Genomic DNA, 7404 nt, shown 5'->3' with positions numbered 1-7404 from the left:
CATCTTTGTACATGTGGTTAAGTTAAGGATCTTGAAGTGAGATAATCCTGGATTAGCTCAGTGGATCCCACACCCACAGACCAGAGTCTTTATAAAAGAAGAGGCCTAGGGGGCGCCTGCCTGGCTCAGTGGGTTAAGCCACTGCCTTCAGCTCAGGTCATGATCTCAGGGTCCTGGGTTCGAGTCCCGCACCGGGCTCTCTGCTCAGCAGGGAGCCTGCTTCCTCCTCTCTCTCTCTCTGCTTGCCTCTCTGCCTACTTGTGATCTCTGTCTGTCAAATAAATAAATAAAATCTAAAAAAAAGAAAAAGAAAAGAAAAGACCTACGGGTGCCTGGGTGGCTCAGTCAGTAAGGTGTCCGGCTTTTGATTTCCACTCAGGTCGAGATCCCAGGGTCATGAGATCGAGCTCCATGTTGGGCTCCATGCTGGGTGTGGACCCTGCTTAGGATTCTCTCTCTTCCTCTTTCTTTGTCCTTCCCTCCCCACTCACGTGGTTGCACTCCCTCAAAGATAAATAAATAAAAAATTAAAGTAAATAAATAAAGCAGAGAGAAGGTGCAGACAGAAGAGAGGGCCTCGGTCAAGAAAGAGGCAGAGATCTGAGTCACATGGCCACATGCCAGGAGCACCTGGAGCCTCAGAAAGCTGAAATGGTCCTCGGAGTTCCTCCCTCTTAGAGCTTCTAGAGGGAACAAGCCCCTGCCAATCACTGGACTTCGGACTTTTGCCCTACAGTATCAAGAGAGCGCACCTTTCAGGGTGCCTGAGTGGCTCAGTTAGTTAAGCTGCTGCTTTCTGCTCAGGTCATAATCCTAGAATCCTGGGATCAAGCCCCCACATCAAGCTCCCAGCTCCGCAGGGTGTCTGCTTCTCCCTCTGACCTTCTCCCCTCTCATGCTTTCTCTTACTATCTCTCTCTCAAATAAATAATAATAAAAAAAATCTTTAGGGGCGCCTGGGTGGCTCAGTGGGTTAAAACCTCTGCCTTGGGCTCGGGTCATAATCCTAGGGTCCAATGTGGGATCAAGCCCCACATTGGGCTCTCTGCTCAGTGGGAAGCCTGTTTCCTCCTCTCTCTGTCTGCCTGCCTCTCTGCCTACTTGTGATCTCTGTCTGTCAAATAAATAAATAAAATCTTTTTAAAAAAAATCTTAAAAAAAAAAAAAAAGAGAGAGTGTAACTTTCTGTTGTTTTAAGCCTCCTGGTCTGTGATAGTGTTTGATGGCAGCCTTCAGAAAGTAACACAGATCCATATATACTAACTAATTTAATCCCCACTCAAACCCATGAGATTGTTACTATTCTAAGCTCCATTTTACAGATAAGGAAACTGAGAAAAGCAAAGGCTCAATAACTTGCCTAAGGCCACCAGCTAGTAAGTGGCCAAGCTAGGATACCTCCCACCCCCTACTCTAGCCCCAGACAGCCTGGACCAGTCAGAGGGGGGTTAGCGGGCAGTAACTACTGCTCTGGAAAGCGACAGGAACCCCTTCCCCAAGACCCTCAAACGTGCATGGCCTGTCGAGGGGATGGCAGCTTTAGCCTGGGCTCACAGACCATGGGTCCCATGATACCTGGAGGGCTGCTTTGGAGACAGTCAGACTCTTGGTTCCCCTGTTGCCGCTTGCTATGTGTTCTGGGCCCCAGGGCCTCCTGATCCCTAGTGAGGAGAAAGTGATGGTATTTGCCTCTTGGGTGGTCCAGAGGCAGAAGAAGTAGACCAGGACGTTTCAAATATGCACACCCGACAGTGGTCCCACAGACCACCTTCCCTCGTGAGATAGTCTCAGGATCAACCCCGAAGTCTTTCCCACAGCCTAGAGATCTTACACATCCTGGCCCCTGTTCCCCCTGCCCACCCCATCCTCACCATTCTCCTCCTCACCTCTCTGTAGCCCAGAGATACCCCCTCTTCTTTAGATTCTCAAATATGCCACGTTTTCCTCCAGTCAAGATGCTATGTTAATGCTTTTCCCTTCCTTTGCTGGAATATAAAATCCAGGAGGGCGGGGGCCTTCTTGCCGTTCACTGCAGTATCCCTAGATCTTAAGGGGTCCCTGGTACATAGTAGGTGCCCAAGCAATATTTGTGGAATGGAACTGAAAGAATGGATCTTTGCCTCGCTAAATTCTACCCTTCCTTCAAGCCTCTACTAGATATCATATCATTCCACTATTTTTTGGTGACAGGAATTTTTTTTCTTTTCTTTTTTTTTTTTTTTTTTTGCCTAGTGGTAAGACTCCTGGCTCCGCCACTTGCTGGCTGTGTCACTTTCAACATTTCCTTTAACCTGTGACCCTGAGATTGCAGTCGGCACAAAGGGGAGAATACAGGTCCCTCGGCAGTTATGTCTTCCCTGACCACCAATGGCCTAGGATGGTCACAGTCCCAGGTAAAGGCAGGGATGAGCATCCTGGGGACTTTAGCCCCGACTGCAGCCGGCAAACTCCTCCTGGTCCAAGGCAGCTCCGACCCAGCGGGCGCCACGACCCCGCGTGACACCGGGCGCTCAGCCGCGGGACCCCAGCCCTTCCCCGGCGCTGGCCGCGCGGCCAAGTGCGCACGCTCAGGCCTCCCCACACCTCCTCCGGCTGCAGCCTAACCGCTCCCGGCCTCGGCCCCGGGCGGGGGCGGGGCGAGCGCCGCGCCTTCCCCCCTGACTGGCAGGAGGGCGGGCCAATCGGAGGGGAGACCCAGGGGAGGGGCGGGGCCTCGCCGTGAGCCGGGCGCCGGGCGGTAGCAGGAGCTGCAGCCGGGAGCGTGCGGCACGCGCTGCCGGCTGCCCCGAGCGCCGTCACCGGCGCCGCCGCACCTCGACCCCCGCCCCGCAGAGCCGCGCGCGCGCATCTATCCGTATTCCTCGGTTGCTTATTACGATTTTTCTTTCTTTCTTTCTTTCTTTTTTTTTGCACGCAACCTTTTTCTGTTCCGTTTTGTCCTTTTTAAGGCGGGGGCGGCGGCAGCGTAAGCTCGGGGCGGGGAGGGGGCGGCCGGAGGATGCGGCGCGGGGCTGCGCTCGCTACGTCCGCAGCTGCTGCCCGGCTCGGGCCTGAGCGCCGAGCAGGTGGGTACAGGTGCGCCCGCGGGGGGTGGCGGGAGGCGCGCCCTGGCCGAAGGGCGCCCGCGGACCCAGCGACCGATGGGCGGACCCCGCGGCAGGGGACGCGATGACCGGTGCAGCCCCGCCCCATCGCCCACCTCCCCTTCTTCTAGCCTTCGCGCCCCTCCAGATCCCCTGCCGCTCTCGCGTCTCACCTCCGTGGTCCCCCACCCTTCGGTTCCCATCCCCCATTCCCCTCCAAATCCCCCTGCAGCCTCTCCCAGCAAGAGGACTCTGCGTCGCCTCCCTCATAGGCCCCCCCCCCGTACTGTCCCAGCCCCCCTCTCTCCCTTACGACACCCCTATTTCCACTTCTCTCCCCATTCCGCCCCCGAGCCAAGAAGGGGGAGGGGGAACCCACCGGCTGCCTCCAGGGAGTGGCGCGGGGGGCGTGGCCGCCCGGTTCCCTCGGAGTCCTACCCACTGAGTAAGTCAGGGTACCCCCAGGTCCCGGCCAAGGTGGCGCAGAGGTTGGAGCTCGGGCCGCTCCGGGGCGGCAGGGGGCCGGAAGGGGCCGCCCTGCCTGCACCCCCGCCCCACGCACAGCACCCGCTGCTGCGGCCGCTGCCACGCACACCCCCGCGCTGCTCCGCCCACGTGGGCTCCGGGAGGAGGCTGAAGCGCTGGGAAGAAAGGCTGGAACCCACCCTGCTGCCCCGCCGGCGCGCCCTGGGCGCACGCAGCCTCTGGAGATGGCGCACAAGGATTGGCTCCGGGGGACCGGGCACCTTTCCTGGACGCCCTGCCTTAGTGCCCATGCCCTCGTCCCCAGCCGCCTGCCCCCATCACTCCATCACTCCACCTTCCCTGCTGCGAGCTCTTGACGATCCGGCCTCGTCATCCCTGATGGAGGACGCTTGCCAGGCTGGAGTCTTTCGCATAGCCCTAGAAGCACCCGCCCCCACCCCCCAACACACCACCACCCCTCCCCACACACCGTAGTCTGCCTTTCTCCTGATGGCTTGGCCGGCCTGGGCTCTCTGCCAGCCTCTGCCCGGCTCTTTAGACTGTAGAGATACTGTATCTAACTGCTGGTCCTCCCCCACCCCCACCCTTTCCACGCACACTCACAGGCACACGTCCTTGGCCTTTGCTTGTGCTGTTCCCTCTTTGGGAACGCCCTTCCTTCTACTGGCCAGCTCCTTCTCCATGAAGGTCAGAGAGAACCCCTTGCCCTGCCTGAGCTTCTATGTCTGGCAGAATGGGACTCACTGTTATCCTTTCTGATGGTCTTGGCCTCCCAGGCCAGATTAGGAGATTTTGAAGCCCAGGGGAAGCCTCGGCCCTTCACATAGGGCTTGGGTCACAGTACATATCCCACCTGAGAGGGGCTCTTCCTGTTAACTGAGTGACCAGCAGGTATAGGGTGGGTCTTTGGAGATGCTGGCTTCTCCTCCAGACCTTGGGCAGGTGGGTGGCACTTCCATGAGCCGATGGATAAGGAGGTTTGGGGATGGCATGGGGTGGTCAGGACCCCTCTCCGATGCTTGCCCAACATGAGAGGGCATGACTGCACGTGGTCTGTAATGGCGAGCATCTCTCCAGAGCATGGCGGTCACTCCCACCTTGAGACTTGTCCCGTGAGAAGTCCCTTGAAGGGTCAGGGTGTGGACCCAACAAATGCGATCATTGCCATTGTCGTTCGCAAACCATCCTTAGCTGCTTCTGTGACCTCACACGTTCTTCGCATTCTGGTTTCCCGGCCCACCTCTCTCCCTTGCCCCACTGTCTCAGCCTCATGTACTTCCTCTGTGTTTGCCAGGCCTGTCTTCTCACTTAGGCTTCTCCCCACATACTGTGGTTTTGTTTGGTTTCAGTTTTGGTTTTTGGTTTTCCTGGGAGATGTGCCCTCTTTCGTCTGCCTGAAGAACTAGTCATATGTCAAGGCCCAGGTCTCCTGTGAAGTCTTGGTGGTGTTTCCTGACTTTGCCGGATAGATTGTGGGTTCTCTCGTCTGTGCTCTTTTAGAACATTTATCCATGTATAGTTTCGTGGGTGTGTGGTTTTTCCCTAAGCAGACCTTGGCCACTGGAGAGTGGGGTCACAGTGAGGTCTGAGGGGGAGCCCCGCTTGGACGGGTGGGGGGTTCCACCTTCCTGGGGAGGCAGTCACGCCCACATCAATCATGCCAGCGCTATAAGAGGGACGTGCATAGGGAGGGACAGAGCTTGACGGTCTCTGCTTGGCCTAGCCAGAGGTTTCACGGTGAGGAGCCAGGATGGAGGCCTTTTGGTGTAGAGGGTTGGTTGGGGCTGGGAGAGGAGCGGCAGAAGGAACAATTGCTGAGCAAGGCATGAGAATGAGACCCTGCCTCTCTGCAGGCTCTGGGGCACTGCCTGGTGCCCACCGGGGCCCTGCTCCTCTCCCGGCTGAGACTAAGGCGGTGCCTCCCACCTGGGTTTTGTAATCCAAATGGGGTGCCTCCCGCAGAAAGATTGGTGATGACTGCACCGTGTTCTGGGTCTCCTTGCTTGGTCTCCTTGGGGTGTTTAGGCCATTTTGCCAGTCTTCTGAAGTCGATTCACCTTTGTCCTATCCCTTAAGGCTGTGTGATCTTGGGCCATAGGATTAACCTTTCTGAGCCTCCCATTTCCTGAAGAATGGGGACAGTGGTCTCTCTGGCATGGCTGGTGTGGGTATCTGAGTGTCGTCTCTGGGCACAGGCACCACTGAATAAGCGGTCATGGTGATGGGGGTGTGTGTGTTTCAAAAGTCAGTCCTTTGGTTTTGTCCCAGAGCAACCACCCAGAGCAGAAGCCCTCAGTGTCCCTCCCTAGCTAACAACCTCAAGCCATAAGCTACACATTCCATAAATGGGAGTGAGTGATGGAGGGAGCGGGTGTGTGCTGGCTTCTGGGAATTGTGCATGCTTGTGGGAGAAGGTGCTGAGGGCTGCGGGCAGGAGTCCTGAGCTCAGCGTGCACTAGCGAAGGCCACCCACCTGCCTCAAGCATCTCCTTTGATGCTTCTGTCTTCTGGGCTTCTTTCCTGCTCAGTGGTGACAGTGATTTCCACCCAGTTCCTAGGAAGACTCTTACCCGCTTAAAGGAACAAACCATCAGCACCAGCTAGGTGAGCTGAGCTGTGAAGGAACAGGGCTGGAACTGGGCTGGGTCAGAGGGGCTGCACTGAGGACCAGCTCCGACCTCCTTAGGGCAAGTTCAATGCCCGGGTGCTTTTCCTGGGATGCTCACATGAAGAATAGAGCTATCGTTGCTTAAACTCCCACTCCTTCTGGGAATTCTCTCTCACTGAAGCTGCACAGCACCCCTCTAGGGAAAGGCTTATGTGGGCACCTGACAAACAGGGACTGAGCTTGGAGGTGGAGGTGGAGGGAGGCAGAGGCAGAACTCACCAGGGTGGGGCAGCGGAGGGGAGGGGGTAGCGCCTATGCTCCAGAACTTAGGTGTTGCTCTGTGGAACATGCTGATCCCTGTAATGGAAAGTCGACCTTCCTACAGGGCCCATGTGAGGAATCAATCAGAGGATGCTTCTCTGTGCTTTTGATCGAAATCGGTTACCTTGAAGCCAGTAGAAGCCATTAGTGCTGCTGTAATCCAAGGCTCAGGAAAGGTACTCCAGGGCCGGTCAGCAGCGGGGCCTTGTTTGTCATTGTCCTTCTAGCCCAGAACACTGTCAGAAAATGTTTTCTTGGGGCGCCTGGGTGGCTCAGTGGGTTAAAGCCTCTGCCTTTGGCTCAGGTCATGATCTCAGGGTCCTGGGATCGAGCTCTGCATCGTGCTCTCTGCTTAGTGGGGAGCCTGCTTCCCCCTCTTTCTCTGCCTGCCTCTCTGCCTACTTGTGATCTCTCTCTATCAAATAAAATAAAATCTTTAAAAAAAATGTTTTCTTTGCTCTGGCCTTTGGAAGGCCAGGTTGACAGCCCAGGAACCTTGGGCCAGCGTGGAGGGGCAGGAACAAGGGGGTGGGGCGCTGGGAGCCTCATGCTGTGAGGAGCCCCTCCTGTAGGAGGTGGGAGGGGAAGAGCTTACAGAGAGGAGCCCCAGAGGGCATGGAGGCTCTGCTCTCGTCTTCGGTATTACTTTTTATTTTTGCGACTGCAACAGGAAGTATTTTACCTCTCACTCATCTCTAGAAATGAATCGAGTTAAATGCCATTTTTCTTAATTGTAGCGGTTAACGCTTGTTAAGCACCTACCAAGGGCCAGGATATGTGCCAGAGGTTGGCAAGTGGCAACCCTATTAGCGCGATGCCCGCTTCTGTAAATAAAGTTTTATTGGCACCCAGCCACGCCCACTGACGCACCCGTTGCTGTGGCTGCTTTCCTGCTGTGTTGGCAGA

The 7404-nt window shown here is 56.4% G+C and overlaps 1 protein-coding gene across 4 annotated transcripts in view; it reads left to right on the top strand.

Annotated features, from left to right (window-relative positions):
• Positions 1-2743: 2743 nt before the first annotated feature.
• JAKMIP1 (janus kinase and microtubule interacting protein 1) overlaps positions 2744-7404 on the top strand; it is a 127920-nt gene continuing 123259 nt past the window's right edge. For all 4 annotated transcript variants that reach the window (XM_059165624.1, XM_059165614.1, XM_059165633.1 and 1 more), the window contains exon 1: positions 2744-3065. The gene's annotated coding sequence lies outside the window, so the exon portion shown is untranslated. The remainder of the gene's footprint in view (positions 3066-7404) is intronic.

This window comes from Mustela lutreola, chromosome 1, assembly GCF_030435805.1.
Source record: "Mustela lutreola isolate mMusLut2 chromosome 1, mMusLut2.pri, whole genome shotgun sequence".
Taxonomy (NCBI): domain Eukaryota; kingdom Metazoa; phylum Chordata; class Mammalia; order Carnivora; family Mustelidae; genus Mustela; species Mustela lutreola.
This window is presented reverse-complemented; position numbering and strand designations above follow the sequence as displayed.